General features: G+C 42.8%; 1 long non-coding RNA gene and 3 other non-coding genes across 4 annotated transcripts; 3 read left to right on the top strand and 1 right to left on the bottom strand.

Moving 5' to 3' along the window:
* Window positions 1-3,705: 3,705 nt before the first annotated feature.
* Window positions 3,706-3,777, bottom strand: Trnad-guc (transfer RNA aspartic acid (anticodon GUC)). The gene has a single exon. It is a non-coding gene; the product is annotated as a tRNA-Asp (tRNA).
* A 142-nt stretch (window positions 3,778-3,919) lies between these two features.
* Window positions 3,920-3,991, top strand: Trnad-guc (transfer RNA aspartic acid (anticodon GUC)). Its single transcript has one exon. It is a non-coding gene; the product is annotated as a tRNA-Asp (tRNA).
* Window positions 3,992-4,523: 532 nt separating this feature from the next.
* Window positions 4,524-4,595, top strand: Trnad-guc (transfer RNA aspartic acid (anticodon GUC)). Its single transcript has one exon. It is a non-coding gene; the product is annotated as a tRNA-Asp (tRNA).
* A 4,542-nt stretch (window positions 4,596-9,137) lies between these two features.
* LOC120416447 (uncharacterized) lies at window positions 9,138-13,750 on the top strand. Its single transcript, XR_008211980.1, has 3 exons — window positions 9,138-9,276; window positions 11,938-12,311; window positions 12,368-13,750. It is a non-coding gene; the product is annotated as an uncharacterized LOC120416447 (long non-coding RNA).
* Window positions 13,751-17,770: the final 4,020 nt, after the last annotated feature.

Here is a 17,770-nt window from a genome sequence, read left to right as displayed (position 1 = left end):
CAAAAAAAAATCATTTTTTTTCTCGACAAAAGAATCAAAACCGGTACCGGTCCCAGGATGAGGTGAGATTTGAAGTGTGCGTCTCGTGCCTGCCACGTGGCCCTTGCCACCCTACTTTATTGGTGATCCTGCAAGTCCTTGAAGGAGAGGCTTCAATGGTCACACGTGATGTCTCAAAATCCATAACTGTCGGTCGTAACTCATCGCTCGATGACATTAACGACGGCCATTGGCCATAACCATTTTTATCTTCGTTTTTTTTTGCAGAGGGAAACTATCACCAACTGGTGGAAGGTAGTCCGGTCACTTTATCTGGATTCGGACCGGAATTGAAGTTCCTGATAAGAAATTCATGTGACTCACTTAAGATGAGGGCATTTTTCCATTCGATTGGACGAGTTGCGGAGGATTTATGGACGCACGGTCAAATAATGCGGGCATTGACCGCGACCTGCTTTCTCTTTATTACTTGTTTTGAGGTTCTTATTTTGGTGAACATTTATCAGTTTAATTGAAGTCACATTTGACAAACCAAATGACATCAAAATTAATACAGATTAAATCACTCGAATAAAAAACGATTCCTTCTTCCTGCGATGAATAACCTCCAACCAATCTCTCACATTTTCCGTTCAACTATTTTAATTGCATTCAGCTTCCGAACCCGGAATCCGCTTTCATATCAGGTTGCTGCACCGCACGCCACCGCAAACCTTACACGGAGATTTATGTGAAAATTAGGTTAAAAGTTAAATCATCGGTAGATAAATTGCCATTTTAACACGACATAATGCTTGTAATAGTAGATGAAAGGAGCGCAGTTCGAAAAAGTATGCTCGCCAGCGAGTGGTTACAGAGTGGGGATCTAAACCAGATTAACATGTCAAACCATTATGAAATATGCCCGAGTCCACACGGTTAGAGGGGAGACAAAGGCGCAATCTCCACGGAGCGGGGACGTTGACTTGATCAAATCTGGCTTTTTATACCCATGAGAAACTGAGGGTTTCACTTTGCGAGTAGAGAAATTTTTTTAGACCTAACTTGAATTTGAAAGTAACTTGATGGAGATCATCACGAACAGGGATGATTTCGATCTAGTTTTGAATAAGTTGACAGATTGACTGTTTGACAGCACAATACTCACCAATTATACTTAGGAGACCACGATGAAAACACTACACTTTCACTTCACCTCAAAAAAATCAATCTAAATTGAAGCATTACCTAAAAGTTGAAGTCCGTAAAAGAAAGGCCCACCAAAAAGATCAATCTACCCACGGGTCGCAAAGTGCTCCCAAGCCTACTGATCCTATTTACGTTGACACCCAGAAAGATACACCGCGACAAAGCTGTTTTTGTTGTTACTCAGCGTAGAGGTCCGGTCACGACGTCCGTAACACTTTTAGAAAACAAATTTTTGACAACTGCTACAAGGGTTTTGATTATTTTATATTTGTTAAAGTTATGACAGAGGGAAATTCAAAAGACCAAATTAAACGCTACGTAATGCTTGAAAAGACCCCGCAAAAACTCAGGAGGCTGTACCCGAGTCCGCGGGATGATTCCCGGCCGAACAAAGTGCGACGACGGCGCGTACAAATCCGGGAGAAAATATGCAGGTTTTGATTTATTTACGGTGCGTACACGGATTCATAAATTATCCCATCGGCAAGAGAAGAGAAATCGGAAGACCGGCACAAATCCAGGAAGCGAAGCCATGAGCCGCGTGGACTGGAGTTCGGGAAAACTTTCCCATAAAATATCATTAGCAGAAGCAAAACGACGGCGACAACAAGTCAGTGCCAGATTCGGGCGGTGAGAACCACGAAGGGTGCTTCAATTGGATTCTGTAACTTTTAGCAGCCCCTGGGTTCGATGCGTTACGTCCTTGTTGTCAACCGATGAGGTAGCGAAACGAACTACAAGTCATGCATTTCGGTCTCGCAGCAGTGTCTCTTTTTGTCTGTGACAACCGGCGCGGAGGTCTCTTTGTGTTATGCTTCGATGACAGTTTTATTGTTGACATGTCTTTTCGGGCAAAAGTTGACGCCAAGAATCGAGGGGAGTTGGATGGTTGGGGGAGGAATAAATTTGCTAAGCTGAAGAGAGCAAACTGGTGTTGTAAGAGTTACTTTAGACATTTGAAACACCATTGGAAAAAAACACTTTTAGATTTTTTTGTTTCTGCTCTTACCAACAAAATATCAAATTTAGCCTTTTCTTTGTAACAACCAAGAATCACTCTTTTAAAGTTGGACAGAAAAATGTTTAAGAACCTAACTCTACAAAGCTAATTGATGGAGATCATCACAAACAGGGATGATTTCGATCAAGTTTAAGCAAATGACAGTTTGACAGATTGACAGCTTAGTACTTACCAATCACACTCAGGATACCGCGATGCTTAACACTACAGCTTCACTACACCTCAAAACATTGAAAACCTTAAAACAGTACCTCTTCAACGTCCGTAATAGAACTGTCCATCAAAAGTAAATCAAAATATGAGTTTATCAGTTATTAATAAGTGATAAAAAGTGCAATCAGTAATTCTGTGATTGATTTGAGTATCAGAAAAAGTCAAAGTTCATTGTTTTTAAATATTTGTGTAATTTTGATAATTTTCATACATTGTATCGCAAGGGTAGTCAATCTGCACGATTTCACAACATTTTTCAAGACAAATCAGTCCATTACAGTCACACACACACATTCCCACACCAGTTCAGAGGTGCTAAGCTCGTTAATTGGCTTCTATTTTCATAACCCACAACGCACTCCACTGAACGGCGGGCTAATGTGCTCAATGTGCTATTCTATTATTCTAAAGGCATATTAATTCACTGAAATATGCTATGCGTACACAACGCATGTGTGTGTGTGTGTGCGTTCACCATTACCAACCGCTATTACAGTCACTCACTTTGTCGCTTCGGTGGTCTCTCCACACTCTCTATCCCATTAACTGGCTATTTTCTCTCCCGTGTGTGTGCGGCCCACCACAAATCGCATGTTTGCGTACATGTTATTGTTGTTGTTGTTTCGTGCGGTGTAGTAATGCAATGTGCTTTCTGTGGTTTAATAAACCAAGTCGTGCGTGCGTGTGTGCTGATGGTAATCTGGGTGAAATTTCTAATTGACGTCGTAGAATTCGCGAACGCAAATCGTACGACCCATCAACAACAAGGTGCTAAGTTGGCTGCAAGTGGGGATGTCTTTAAATTCTTGCTAAGTACCTTGTTTTCAGCACATTAATAGTGCTGCACGGAAGCGTTGAGTCGCGTCCTAATCTCGATTAATTGACATTTGTAGGGTTCCGCGCGCTCGTGCAAAAACCGCTTAGACATCGCTAATCCACCACGACGCATGGCTCTTTATCCCTAAAACGCATTAATATTTATTGCTCCCCTATATTCCTGTTGTCTGTCTCGAGCTCAGCTCTACAGCATCGATTCGGTGGCCTGTGTCTAATGTAATCGTCTCACGCCGGTGATGGATCATGGCGGAAACTGCCTCCGACGTACTCACGTGAGTACGTAATTGAGGTAGATTTGAACAACATAATTAAACGACGACGAGTCTTCGGGCGTTGAGAGGGCATCAAGATTAACGAGCGTACATGACCCGGGCACGGTTAGGAAGGGGAGCCTGTCTGATCAACTGCGCTGGGAAGATTTGGGTTAGCGTGCCAAAAAGATGATACTCCCCGACGGGGAATCGAACCCCGGTCTCCCGCGTGACAGGCGGGGATACTGACCTCTATACTATCGAGGATGTGTTGAAATGAAAATAGAATTTTAGCGTGAAGGATTATCTCGACGCAATTAAAACGTCCTAAGAAGCTGCGACTAAGTGTGTACTAAGCCGTGATAAAGAGACGAAAAGACGAAATTTTGCCCCATCAAATCTCAACACATCCTCGATAGTATAGAGGTCAGTATCCCCGCCTGTCACGCGGGAGACCGGGGTTCGATTCCCCGTCGGGGAGGCATCATTTTTGCTGTTTTGAGAGTAAATTAAGTAACTAGATGGAGATCATCTTAAACAAGAGTGATTTCGATCGATTTTTGCATAAAGTGACAAATAACATATTGACAGATACTTAAGCTAAGAACAAGATTGTCCGTTCGACGCAGTGGTGAACGCAGAACGCTGTGCCAGTTCGATTTTTCCATCAACTGTCAGTCGAACAATCTGCAGGGGTTGCTTTGTTCAATGGTTGATGACTGGCAGGCTATGATGACAGGCGCAAAATTTTGCGTTTGCGTTCAGGCTTGACGGACAATCTTGTTCTTACCTTTACCAATCACACTCAGGATCTAACACTACATCACTTCACAATAATTTATCACTTAACTTCAAAACATGAATAAAAATGAATCTTCAGTTTTGAAGTCCGTAACTGAAATCTTAAATGAATGTGAAAAACTAGAAATTGTTTCATCGCCGTGATTGAGTGTATACTTAGCAGTGATTAGCAAATCAAGAATTGAAATTTTCCCCAGTTCAATTTCGACACATCCTCGATAGTATAGAGGTCAGTATCCCCGCCTGTCACGCGGGAGACCGGGGTTCGATTCCCCGTCGGGGAGGACATATTTTTGATGATTGGTTGCTGCAATTATTTACCTTGATGCAAATCATCTCAAACAGGAGAAATTCGATCGAGCATCGTATGAATTGACAGATGACAGATTGACAGGTACTCACCAACTACACTCTCCAACACTCACCACTACACTACCACTTCACTTCAAAGCAAAATTAACAATGAATCGAAACTTTAGTTCTGAAGTCCGTTTTTGAAATCTTCATCCTGTGGGATTATTAAATTATGTTGTCGCTGTGATTAAGTACCACACTAAGCCGTGATTGTGGACAAAGATTTAAAAATTTCCCCTATCAAATATCAACACATCCTCGATAGTATAGAGGTCAGTATCCCCGCCTGTCACGCGGGAGACCAGGTTCGATTCCCCGTCGGGGAGGAAACATTTTTGCTTTTTTTGTGATTACACAAATTTAACCGGTTAAAAGGGTTATGAAGTGAGTATCCAGCTGATTTTGAGTTCTGTAAATCGGGATGACTTTGATAGGTTTGAGATTTTCCCGCAAAATTAAAATTACAAATTATATGCGTACGGAATGGTATGGAATCATACTGACCGTGGTAGAGAAGTGTTCAAAGTACTATTTGAAGAAGTTTTCATAAACTTTTGTCAAGTTTAAAAAATTGGTTAACTATAATTAAGAAAATGTTGATTAATAGTATTATTTAAATATTCTCAAGGTGTTATGATTTTTTTTTAATTCATATGATGTCGAATCGGAAAACGGAATGCATTTACGGATTCTTTGGACAATTTTCCATTAGGAGAAGTTAAAATAAGTTTGAAAATAAAAAAATGTATGTGTATCTCCAAATTTTCATGCATTTCCAATAGAACAAATTTTATATAAAATGAAAAAACTTTTTATTGGTGCTTCGATTTCAGTTGAAAATGTAATATTAATCGATAATTTTATAAACAAAACTAATTTCAACGAATGTCGGGCTAAAATCAGACATTTTTAAAATTTTACCTAAAATTTAAATGTATTTTGTTTAAAAGTTTATAAATTCAGTTAACTAAATACAACCATTGATTTTTTTCTTAAAGATTATATCAGCAACCTAAGTGATAATAGATTTGACGTAAAAATTAAGTTTGAACACCTTAAATCCGATTTCAACAAGATAAACTGTAGCTATCAAAGTCACCCCGGGGTTCAAATTAAGATGGAAAATGTAACAGTTCTTTTGGGGGGATGCGATTAGCGACTGGTGAGGTGAGGGACACGGAACCAAAATTTGATTTTTTTGACCCACCACCACAACTGTTTCCGCCAACCAACGATCCGGAAAAGACCACCCTTTTGAAACCCTCTCGCTTAAGCGCCAGTGTGGCTTGGGGCCACACTGCGAAAGGGCGTGTTGCTTTGAGAACCCGGCTTAGCTTCTCAGGGCAGGTCAAGTGGGAACCACTTATTAAAAGTGCGTCAACGGAAACGGAACTAGGGATAGAAAAGGGACTCAAATACCAAGTGTTCTTTGAAGGTGCGTTTCGCAAAAGAGTCACACGGAGATATAAACTTTGCATCCACTCGTTTATTCTCTGGGGGGCAGGTTTTACAATTTAGGGGCACGTGCACGTGTGAGGGGATAGAGAGCTCTCTTAAACCTAATCTGACCTGCTACAGCCTAAGGCTGTTTTATGTTGCTGCACACTCAGTCGCCGGCGCGGTCCACTGGCTCAAGGATTTGGCGCGTCCTCTACGGACTCGCACGCCTGTCCGATTCTCGATCGGAAGTTGGCCAGCTGGGCTGGCGTGAACGACTGGGTCCTCTGGCTCACGTGCGTTGGCGGGCACGCTACGGACACGTTGCTCTGCTGCTGCTGCTGCTGCTGCTGCTGCTGATAACTCACGGTACCGCTGCTGTTGCTGGGCGGGCTCTCGGGCCGCCTGGTACGAACGCTGCGCGGGTGCTGCTCTGTTGCTGCTGCTTCTGGGCGGGCTCTGGGGCCGCCTGGTACGGGCGCTGCGCGTGTATGAATTTCCTACACTGGTGATACAACTCGCCACGGAGTGGCGACTTCGCAGGGACACGTGGTACTCGAGATAGCACTTCCAGGCGTCGGTGAAGTCCACTGGCTCGGGGTTTTCGGCTCGTCCCCTACGGAGCACTCACCTGCCGATCGATGTCGGGTTATTGACCAGCGCAGCTGGCTTGAAACGGCTGGATCCAATGGCTCACGTGCTTTGGCGGGCACGCTACAGACTCGTGCTTCGAGCTAGAGTTGAAAACCACGTGTCACGGGTCGAACGCCGGATGGGTCGGATGCTGACGAACGTCGATGGTGGTCCTGTGGCTCAAGGTCGTAAACGAGGACCTCTACGGACGACACCACGTGGCCGTGGGAACGGCTCAGCGGACCAGCGAGGCTGGTTCTCGTCGACGATCGCGTCCTGTGGCTCGGAGGGGTTGGTATGGCCTCCTACGGACTCTCGGCGGACCCTGGCGGATAGGCACGGTTCGTTCGCTGTGCTAGCTGGCTTGGGCTGCTCCGGTGTGAAGCACGCGATGGCGTGGTGCTTGCTTCACGGTGCGGCACCGCGTTGTGGAACGGTCGCGGGTGCCAACGGGAAGAAAAACCTAGCAAAAGAACCTTCGCCTGTGAAGGTTCTACAGGCGAAAACGAGAAACCTTAGAACACTGGGCCTAAACTAGCGAGTTTAATTACCTTTTGGTCTATTTTAACACTGCACGCACGCGGGGAGTGGAAATGCACTCGGCGTAGAAAATTGGCCTAATATACAAAATGTGATAAAGCGATCTAAATTAGTTATTCTATTTAACGATCAAGGAGTAGACTCCAACTCACTTCCCAAAGCAAATCTCTTGGCACACGCGGGTACAATTCGTACGGAAAATTCGCTTAGGTCACTTTGCAACACTTTCTAAAATTTAGCAACTCTATGACTTCCCTATTGCTTGCGATCTTCGCTAGCGCACGATCTCGGAGCAAATGGCAGAGAGACCTTGACTACGCTAGCTCGAAACCTTGACCGCGAAAAGTGGCTCATGCGTGGCCGGCACTGATTGGCCAAGGCCAAGGTCCTCTCGCATAGGGCCCTTGTTGCTAGGCGTTAAGGCAAATTTGAGAGAGTTTCGAAAGGTTGATCGATCCCGCGATCATCGTCTACGGGAGTTGCAGAGTAGGTCTATTTTTTTAAATTTTTAGTTCCCGTGCTCGCCACCTCACACAGTTGGCGCTCGCTCATTTAGGGGAAATTGATGATCGCCCATGATCGTTCTTAATATGGTTACATTACCCCCCAACAAAAATAAGAAAATTTCAATTGCTACTGTGATTGGAATTTTCATTGTGAAAATTTTCACGTAAAATTTAAATTTTGAGTTTTATTTACAGTTACAAATCTATAAAAGTTTGATTTTAGGATTTAGAACAATTTAGAAAAAGAATACAACAAAAGAAAGCACGTTTAATAAGAAGAGGAATAATAATAAGTAGATAGAAGAAGGAGAGTTGCTCAACAGAGAAATACAAATAACGGCCATCTTTTTTCATCGGCTTGAACTAAATTTATAAGTTAATCTTACTTGTTAAAGCGCTGCATAGAATATCCGGTCTATTGCGCATTGGAGAACGACGGGAACTTATAGCGCCTACACATACCATCGCACCGCCTTTTGCACCTGTCGCACATGCAAATCATTCGCACCTTAAAATTAGCACTAAAAACTCCCAGAAATCTCTGGTTTTTGGCCTTTTTGGCTTCTAATTAAAACAAATTTACCATATATATATGGTCACTCTGGATCGATCATGCGGTAAACTAAAATTTCATTTCGAAAAAATTCGATTAATTATCGCGAAGAACGCACTTAAAAACTAAACTCGCGCACGCTCGACTACTCTCGATCAAACCGCGGTCACAACTGATGCATTCGTCCCTATCACACTATCACGCGAACCTACGTGCACTCGATCTCACTCATCTCTGTATTCCCTGATAATAGTTAATACAACTACGCATGCAATCCCTATCAGTGCTCCAACGCCTTGTACTATTGTGTATGTAATATTGTGGATAGTAAGTAGTGCCAATCTTGAAAAACAAAATCAGTCTTCGTCGGTACTTTACAGCGAATCAAATTCTACGCGACGGTCTGGGGAAAATTAAATGAATATACTGATTTTAGCGGAAATTATGTTGCCAATCTAAGGTGATCATGTGGGTGTGTTACGGGCGACTAAAGGAAACTAACGTCTCGAGAAAAAAAAATGTGTGGGAGGATAAATCTGAGTTTTAATTTGTGAATGAGAGATAATAATGGGTTGGGAAATGGGATGATCGTAGGAAAAAGGAAAATTCTGGTGGTGATTATATTGATGGGCGACTACTACTGGTGGAAATATTGAAATGCGGTGGCAAAGTTATGAAAATCTAATAGAAAATTGTAAGATGAAATAATGTTTTTGGGGCCATGTTTGTTCGAAAATATTATTTCAAAATAGTGTATTGGTAAACTTAACAGAGAAAATTATTGCACGACGACATACATATTAAAATTACAGGAAAAAAAATCCACTAAGTGTTTGTGTGTGTTATATATTTATCTATTGTTGGTCTCAGCACATCGAGGAGACTGACTCGACTCTGATGGCGAGATCGACATAGCCGGAAAAATTTGTAACAAAAGAGTTGGTAAGTGTGAAGTCTCGGTTCCAAAGTTTAGACTGTATTTATATATTTATATTTTCTTTAGAACCGAGGAGTGAAAGACTCCAAGTCGTTTGTGCATGTTTGTGTCCCACAATTCATATGTATTCGTTCCAGTTTGTCTTTTCACTTTTGCTTCGCTATATTTGGGTGCTAATTTAGCATTAAAGTTTGCAGATTTATCTGACAGGTAGAAGTTCTTTTTGAGAACGATTTCTCCAGGCTCAAATTTTATGTTTCTTGTTGATCTAAGGTTGTAATTTCCAGCATAACGTTTGAATGCTCGCGCTAAGTTTATGCGAACGGCTTCGTACAAGTTTTTCATGTCGTTGCTAATTTTTGATGGATCTTGAGTTATGTTCTGGTCTGTGTCCGTTAGGTGTTCATATTCTTTTCCTGAGCTAATTATGTTTCTGCCAAAGTTAACAAAATACGGTGTGTAACCTGTTGAGTCGTGAACTGTGTTGCATATGGCTGATGCTATGAATTGAATTCCCTGATCCCAATCTTTTTGGGTTTTATTCTCTAGCGAGCTACGAATTGCTGATACTATCACTCGATTGACTCGTTCGGTAGGGTTTGGATTGGGCCTGTAAACTGCCAAATTCCAATGATTAACATTGTATTTTTCAAGAAATTGTTTAAAAGCTCGTGAAATAAATTGTGGACCGTTGTCTGAAATCAACACATTCGGTACGCCAAAAAGTAAAAAAACATTATTTTCCAGAAATTTTATCACAGCTGCTGTTGTTGCTTGTCGCATAACTTGAATCAAAGTAAATTTGGAAAAATAATCCGTTACTACAAGTGCGTAGGCGTTTCCCGATTTTGAACGAGGATAAGGACCAATAAAATCAATTGAAATCATCTCCCAAGGTCGATGACAAATTTTCTCTTTCCCACAGGGTGGATTAGGGTTGATGTTATCCACTTTCGATCGTTTACAAGTCATGCAATTTTTACAAAATCGGAGCACATCAGCGCTCATTCTGGGCCAAAAGTATTTTTGTTGAATTGTACTTAAAGTTTTCTCAAAACCCAAATGCGCTTGGTTGTGGGTATCACTGACAATTGAAGGTTTTTCCAGCGCTGTTGGGACATATTTCCAACGAAAAGTAGGATCGTCTGGTTTTCCTGCGTTTGTGACAAATTTATAAATTTTCCTATCAATAACTTTAAAATCATTATATTTCTCGGGAAATCGTTCAATTGAATCCCGCAGGTGCTCGTATTGTGCATCTGAAACCTGTGCTTTGATTTGGTTCAGCGAGCGCGAAAGTGCGTCAGCTGTTATGTTGTCCTTTCCCTTTTTATAAACAAAATCGACATCTAAATCTTGAATTTTCATCGCCCACCGGGCCAGTCTAGGTGAACGGCTATTAATGGACATTGTTTTCAAAAAAGTAAGGCTCATCGCGTCGGTCATAATGGTGAAATGAGTCCCTTCGATGAATGGCCGGAAATGGTCAATGGCCATCAAAACACCAAGGCATTCACGCTCAGTGGCTCCATACTTCCTTTGGGTTGAAGATAACTTTTTAGAAAAATATGCAATACAACGTCTTTTTCCCTCCAACACTTGAGTCAAAACTGCACCGACTGCAATATCTGAACTGTCGGTTTCTATCACGAAAGGTTCACTAAAATTTGGGTTTGCCAAAATTGGGGGCGAAGTTAACGCGGATTTTAGGGCAAGAAGTGCTTCTTCGGCTATTTCTGTCCATTGAAATTTTGCTTTTGATTTCTTCAATAGATCAGAAATTGGAGTCACGATTGCGCTGTAATTTTCAATGAAACGCTGATAAAATCCAGCGATGCCTAACAATCTTCGAATATCTTTGACATTTCTTGGGGTAGGATAATCAAGAATTGGTTGAATTTTTGCTGCATCTACTGAGATTCCAGTTTCACTCAATACGAATCCTAAATATTTTACTGATTTCTGGCAAAATTTGGATTTCTCAACACTGATTGTCAAATTGGCCTTGTGTAGGCGAAGTGCGACTTTTTGAAGCAAGTCAAAATGTTCATTCAAAGAATCGGACGTTATAATGATGTCGTCAAGGTAGACCCACACCTTCGGGCTCAAATCATAACCGATAACACGTGTCATTAATCGGGTTAATGTTGCACCACTGTTTAACAACCCAAATGGCATCGTTTTGTACCGATAAAGCGCTTTTGAGGTGCGAAAAGCGGTCAGATCACGTGAATCGGGATGTAAGAGTACCTGATGGTAGGCGTCTTTTAAATCAATTGTTGTGAAATATTTAGATTTTTCGATTCGGTGTAAAATTTGTGACATATTTGGGAATGGGTATTCATCCCGTTTTGTCAATGAATTTAATCGTCTCGCATCAAGACACAAACGCCATTTATTTTCTCCTTTCCGCACAGGAAGCAAAGGGTTAATGAAATCACTTTCACATTCTTCAATCAGGTCTAAACTCTTGAGTCGTTCAATTTCCTTGTCTACTTCTTTTTCGATTTTGGGTGAAATTGGATAAATCGGAACTTTTTTGTGTTTGATTTCATGCATACTTTGATTTAGTACGATTTTATGTTGAATAAGTTGTGTTCGTCCTATTTTTCCGTTCACAGTTCGTGGAAAAGCTTTCAATATTTCAAATAATTTCAGTTTTTCAGGTTCGGACAGCGCGTGTTCTGTTTTTATCTCATCAACCGAAGTAAGATCGTGATTGGAAATTTCTATTGAAGGAATATCTAAACTTTCGTCGACCGGAGGGGATTCTACTGGGCCGCGGAATGACGGGTCTACTTCTAAGCTGAAACAGATGTTATCGTGATCGTATTCTGCCACGTGCGATATGGAATTAACATCGAAATCGATCGCGCTGCCTTCCGGGACAGGTTTACCGCCGATTGACAAGTGGATATCGAACGCTTTCCAAAAATCTGTTCCGAGGATCAAGTCTTTCGACAATTCCGGGATGATCGCGGTTGGAATGACTTTCGTCTTATTATTGAACGTGAAGGGAATGTACGCGAACCCGATACAGGTAAGCTGAGCTCCATTGGCTGCTTGAACACGAATCTGATTTTGGACTATTTTTAGATTTAATCGCTCGAGAAGATCTACTGCGTTAGTCACCGTAATATTCGCTCCTGAATCGAGAAGTCCTGTTAACCTTTCATTGAGGATTTCAACGGTTGCGTGCGGACATCGTGAAGGGCTCGTATTGACGTGGAAAACTCGATTGAAATAATTGAAATCAACTTGGGACGACGGCAGTACGTCCTGGGCCGTCCCGCCACCTAGTTTTTTGGACTACTTGGACGCCACGTATGCTTATTCGGACAAGTTTTCAACGTACAATCCGGCTCACCGCACACGTAACAGAAGGTCGTACGTGGTTCTGGACAATCCGTGTACCAGTGTCCAGTCTTCCTGCAGTTCCAACACGTGCTACGCTTGATACCGTCCTGATTATCTTCTGGTGAGTTGTTCGAATTCTCTCTTCTTATGAATTTCTTGTTCTTAAATCTTTTATCCCTGAAAAGTGCATTCACTTCGTCATCGTCTTCAAATTCATTTTCCTCATCATCCAATTCAGAGCAGCTGATCTGATTTATTGGATGAGAATTGTGGATCGTCGATTGGTTAATCGCAGGGTGAAGATTTGGTTCCAAACAGTCAAAGCTGTGACAACAATCGGTTAGTTGTTCCAAAGTGTAAATTGGGATCAACAATAAGCGTCTCTTATATGAGATTTTTGTATTTTGGTAAATTAATTTAAGTTTTTGCCTTTCATCAATTTTGTATGATAACTCCTGGAATAACCTTTCCATATCTTGCAAGTATGTCTTAAATCGCTCGTTTCCACGATGTTTGCGACTCTTAATGGCGTCTTCGACCGCCTCGTCCTTGTTGGGATGTTCAAAGTCCAACTTCAAATAGTAAATAAGGTGATCCCAAGTTGAAAATTTTTCCCAGTACGTGAAATACCAACGTCTGGCTTCCCCTGTGAAAAACACATGAGACTGTTGAAGCAATTGTTCGTTAGAAACTTGGTTTGAATATGCCAGTATTGAGACTTGTCTTACAAAATCTCCAACTGATAGCGATCTTGGTCCTGGTTCACCACTGTAATGTATTTGCCACCTTTCTAGTTTTGTTTTCAACGGGTTGTTGTAGTTTTGTTCATTGAATCTGGGATTATTTGGGACATTTTGGGTGTTTGGGAAATTGGGGTTGTTAGGGATGTTCACGTTGTTTGGGATGTTATTACTTAATAACGGAAAACTACTCTGAGGGTTATTTACACTGTTTGGGGCATTCTGGGCGTTAGGGATGTTTGGGTTGTTAGGGATATTATTACTCAAGAATGGAAAATTACTCTGTGGGTTATTAACACTGGTTGGGGCATTCTGGGCGTTAGGGATGTTCGGGTTGTTAGGGATATTATTACTCAAGAATGGAAAATTACTCTGTGGGTTATTAACACTGCAACAATTTGTTAAAACATTATTGAAAAAAACTTTTTTTCAAAAAACATTGCATGAACTTTGTGTGGCCTAGCCCAGTACATGTTTAAAAATAACAATCTTTAGAAAAACCCTATCAGGTAAACATATTGAGCATGAGCATGAGCATGAGAGACCACCCATTGTTGTCCTTCTTCGTTGCTGAACAGGGCCGTAATAACCGTTATAGCCTACCAGTTGAAACATATTTCAAAAATAAATTGAAATTTTATCAATGTCACCCCGGTTTACGGTACTCGGTGTTAAAGTCGGTCTCAATTCAATTCAATTCAATTCGGTTTTTTTGGTGAATAATCAAGATACAATGAGTTATTTTGAAGTGCATAACAGAGTTTTGGAGTTCCTTACAGCTGTGTGTTGCATCATAATCCATTTAGGAACAATTATTTCTTCAACTAAGGCACTGGCAAGAGTAAGAAAAAACTATTAAAAAAAACTTACAGAAATTGCAAAGGAAAGGGGGTAGAGGAAGAGAAAGCTTATATCTATAGATCACAGGTAATTTATCATTTGTAGATGTGTTTGATCATCAAGGGCCAGGAATTGTTCTGCCTTGTTCCGGCAGCTCCGAAACCGCGTCATCATCTCCCCCGCGAGAGCGAAGAACTCCGGCAGGGTGAAGAGATCTTCCCCGGTGACTTCTTGCTGGGCCGTACTGCTGCTACCGGCAGTGACCACGCTGGCGAACGAACGCCCCCAACCCGGAGGGAACGCTGAGTTTTCCGCTGGAACCGTACGCTGTCCAGCTGCAGGAACGGCTGCGCTCGTACTTCGCTGAGGAGGGTGGGACGCTTTCTTCTTCCTCTTTTCCTGCTCCTCGAGGTAGACCTTGCGCGCGACGCATCCGCGGTAATTGCCGGTATGGTTACCGTCACAGTTCGCACACTTTACGCGCAGCTTAGTTTGTTCTGCCTTGTCCCCCAAGTCCGCCTTACACGGCAGTGCGCACGCCTCCAAGAGGTGTGACTCACCGCACTTCACGCAGCGGGGCCGGAGGTTGCAATTCCGCGAGCCGTGGCCGAATTTCTGGCAACGGTGGCATTGCGCTACGTCCGTCGGGTTCTTGGTGTAAAACCGCCAGTTTACCCAAAAACCGTCCAACGTCTTAGTCCGCCGCAGGTCTTGGAGCTTGACGGTGCCGCGGTCGAAGTACAACAGGTACAGTGTGTGCACACCCGTGACTGTTGTCTTTCGCGAGAGCACTTTTATCTCCCGCGGTTTTATTCCGGCGTCCGAAAGGTGACCCTTCAGGTCGGAGATCGGACGGTCTTGATAACCCTGCAAGACGACCTTAACAGGGGGCTTCTCGGGGTTGAATGTGTAGAAGTTGAAGTTGCTACGCTTCAATTCTTCAAACACCAGGTCGAAATTCTTTTTGGTCAGTGTGATCACTTGCCCTGCCGACTTACCGATTTTCAGACAATATCCGAGGCCTTCCAGCAACTCGTCAACATCGTCCGCTAACGTGTCCAAAACAAAAATTGGAGGTGGTCTACGTTCCGCTGGAGAGTTGTTCTTTTTTGACGTCGGCACTTTTTTCCGTGCACAACCATCATCGTCGTCGTCGTCGTCGGTAGTGCTGCTACCGTCGGTGTTGTTGTTGTTGTTTTCTTCGTCGTCGCTCAGCATCTGGAACTCGTTCCTGATGGGGATGTTGGCGGATGTTGATGTGCCACTGATCGTGGCACCGGAAGTACCAGAACGGGTTCGCACTGGTGATCTTGGGACATATCCGGGATGTAGTAACTTTTTGTCGATGCCTTCAGCGCTGACGCTCCCCTGCGCGATGGCGGCCGACACGGCGTTGGTTTGTTTACCTTTTTGCACACGGCCGGTAGACGAACTTTGCGGGTTTTTCGAGGCCGCACTCGAACTGCCACGGCCACGGCCGGCCTTTGGCATGCTGGAGAAGCAAACTCGCGAGTAACCACAATCAATTACGGCGAAAAAAATCGAAAAAACGATGGAGCACTGAGCACTAGCTGCATGCTCTATTGCGTACACGGAGGGAGCTCTAAAGTCGGTCTCAGAATCGATAAATTCTGAGAAGTCAGAGTCAGAGAGACTGAACGTTCCGAAGCTTTCAACAACTTTTCATTTGAATTTGTTGTTGGAGTCGGACTTGGGTAGAGAGCTTATATTGAGAGGCGAAATTGTTTTCTCTGGATTCCAATTGAGATGTCAAAACAGGGTTTTAATCGACAAGATCATGCAAGATTAAGGTTGGAATCACTTTAAAAAAAAATTATATACAAAACGAGGTTTTCAGCATCGTTTGAATCGTTTTTTGATTAAACATATTTTAAGCAGAATCCAACCTTATACTTGCAAGGTCTTGTAGCTAGATTGGAATTTTATTTTGTAAGCTCGATTGAAACCGAAAGATTACATTTCGCCTCTCCATATAGGATCTCTACAGTTAGGTTATTTCAGAAAGCTGTTGCTGGAGTTGCGTAATATCTTCAAGTCTTAATCGGAGTCGCTAAAACTCCGAACTCGAAGTTGGAATCAGGAGTTGCTGAATAAGATACTCTACTCCACAGCCTTTAAAAAATAACTCATGGAGATCATCTCAAACAGGAATGATTTCGATCGTATTTTGAGTAAATTGACTGTTGACAGATTGACAGTTTGACAGCATGGTACTTACCAAACACACCCAAGATAACTTGTTGCACAACACTACATTTTCATTTCACTTCAAAATTGAGTTAATTTGAGACCTGAGACCTCAATCCTGAAGTCCGTAATCGAAACCGCCTTCAAAAGAACCTATCAAATCACAAAGTGACTTGGCTCAATTTCCGTCAAAAAGGCTTTTGCTGTGATTTATTGCACGCAACAAAGTTGCAACACCTCGGGGGCGACCTGTTCAACACCGCGAACCCATTAATCCGTAAACGACAACGGGGCAACCATAAAATCTGTTGGACGCACGCGGTTCCGGATGCCGCGAAGCCAACCCGGCAAAAGGGGGCAATCATTAAACGTGTGCGCTAATTGAGCATTTGGGAGCATTTTCCGCGGGGCTAATGTTGGACAAAGCAGTACGAAAATAGTTGCACTGAAAAGCCTGGCACGGCACGGGAGTGACGCGTGGTGACAGGACGGCGAGGTGTTCAGCTGACGTCTTTTTACTCAGCTCCAGAAGTGCGCGAAAATCACGTTCCAGGCGCACACGTAAATTCAGTGTGGGATATTTTACTGCAGCTAATAAGAGTTGATGTCTACACAGCTTAATTTGTACAAAGAAGCACACGTGTACTGGTTGGGAGCAGGTCAATGAATCACCTCTGTGGCCAATAGTGATGGGACATCGTGGCTGGACAAAGTTCGACTTTGTAGATATAAAGACTTGGAAGTGAATCATGCTGTCTTTACTGTTGTCAGGTTAAATGTTACATTAAATGACTCCTATAGAAGATATAAGGTTACGAAACTGTCCTAGATCTAGATTTCTTCATCCAAAACATCACTGTACAATTCGGACCAAGTCTCAGATTAACCCGAACCGATGACTCAACACAATTCACCGCAGCCCAGACGATTCGTAATCCAACCCACTGTACTAAATACTGGCCAATACGATGGTGGTCAATCAGGAAATCTGTACCTTTTCCAAAAGTCACGTACCATTTCTCTAACCGGCTTGCGGTTACACAAAACACCGGCCCGTGATGCCATAACCTCAAACTTCGCGACGGCGACGTGCTGACCACGATCGCGTCGTCTCACGAGGTAGACAAAGCAACGATCTCCAGTGTGCCCGGTTCCAAGATGGCGTCTGCATGCTTTTTTCCCTCTCATTGTTTATTTTTATTTAACTCTCCTCACTACTCTGCAGTGAAATAAAAATCCAAAATCCCACAAATCATCGCTCGAACATTTTTATTACACCACGAAGGTATTGCCATCGATCGCCAGCGATCCAATTCTTGGCCAACAACAACCGACCACCACGTGCTGTCATTCC

Source organism: Culex pipiens, chromosome 1, assembly GCF_016801865.2.
Source record: "Culex pipiens pallens isolate TS chromosome 1, TS_CPP_V2, whole genome shotgun sequence".
Taxonomy (NCBI): Eukaryota; Metazoa; Arthropoda; class Insecta; order Diptera; family Culicidae; genus Culex; species Culex pipiens.
This window is presented reverse-complemented; position numbering and strand designations above follow the sequence as displayed.